Consider the following 1,287-nt stretch of genomic DNA (forward strand, 5'->3'; position numbering starts at 1 on the left):
GGCACGTTGTAGGTGCTCAGTAAATGCGCAGCAAAGGAAAGGATGCCAAAGGAAGAAATGTCACGTCCCCCACGGTTTGTCCCCTGGGAGTGATGGCCGCACCATGCATGGGATACGATGGCGTTTTCCACTTTTTTACTCCTTCTTCCGTCTGGGCCTCCCTCCCTCTGCCTTTTGACTCTCCCTGACCCATCCCGGGCCTCTGCCTGGGGTCTCCAGGTGGGGAGAAATGATGCCCCCAACCCACACTTCCCAAACCAAGGCAGCTCAAACCAAATGGTGTCCTAGCTGCACCCCTGGAAGAGGCTCAGAATAGCAAGCTCTAGAAGGCTGGGGGCCTAGGGCACCCTGGGTCCCCTTTTACGTGAGCGTCTATCTCCCCGAGAAAGTCTTAGAGGCCAAGTGCGGGGCCCTGTTGGGCTTCTGAGGGGTGGGGAGGGCTCAGGCATCCACATGGGTCTGCCACTTGGGAAGCAGGACTGGAGAAGACACTGTAGGTGGCAGGGAGTTGGTGGCTGTCCTTTGCCCACTTGGCTACGGGGGGCCAGGGTGGAACCACCTGAGCTTAAAGGGCCTCGTTCAGGAGAAGGTCACTGCAATGGAAGGTTGCAATGGAAGGTCACTGCTGGTCCTTTGCAATGGAAGGAAAGAATCTATTTTTATCATCCTTTATCATCCCTCTGAGCGAGGAGGGGACGGATCTTGGTGGCAGAGTCACCAACTTCCCATCTGTCTAGAACACACCTTTGCCGCCTCTTCCGGGGGCCGCTCCCCCCGAGCCGTGTGGTCCCGTGAGACACCGTCAATCGCACCCACAACCCAGATGAGGCCACGTGACCAAGTAGAGCCAATCATGCGGGGCCACTACGGTCGGGCCAGGGCCGGACACATGACCCGAGGTGGTCCAATCAGAGCCTTCCCTGGTACCCGGCTCTCGCGGAAGGTTTCCTCCTTTCCGTTTGGATTCCTTACGGCTGGGAGGTCGCGAGGCCGGCAGCCCCCCGGTCCTTCAGCCCAGGCAGAAGACCGAGGGAAAGAAACTTGTCAGGCGAAGAGAATCAAAGATGAGAGAAAGGAAACAGGGAGGGAGAGAGAGAATGAGCTGATGGCATTTGATTCCTTGGGTCCCCGAGACCTCTGGACCTGCTCTGGTTCCTGTGTCCTGGGGTCCCCAGTAGCCTTCCAGCTGGAGTTGGGCCCCTCTCACTGGCGGTCCAGGCTAGATTCTGGAGTCCTGCCTGATTCGGATGCACCACCCCGACCCAAAGAGAGGCACTCATTCATATT

The sequence above is a fragment of the Herpailurus yagouaroundi genome, unplaced genomic scaffold, assembly GCF_014898765.1.
Source record: "Herpailurus yagouaroundi ecotype Mexico unplaced genomic scaffold, PumYag 187, whole genome shotgun sequence".
Classification (NCBI taxonomy): domain Eukaryota; kingdom Metazoa; phylum Chordata; class Mammalia; order Carnivora; family Felidae; genus Herpailurus; species Herpailurus yagouaroundi.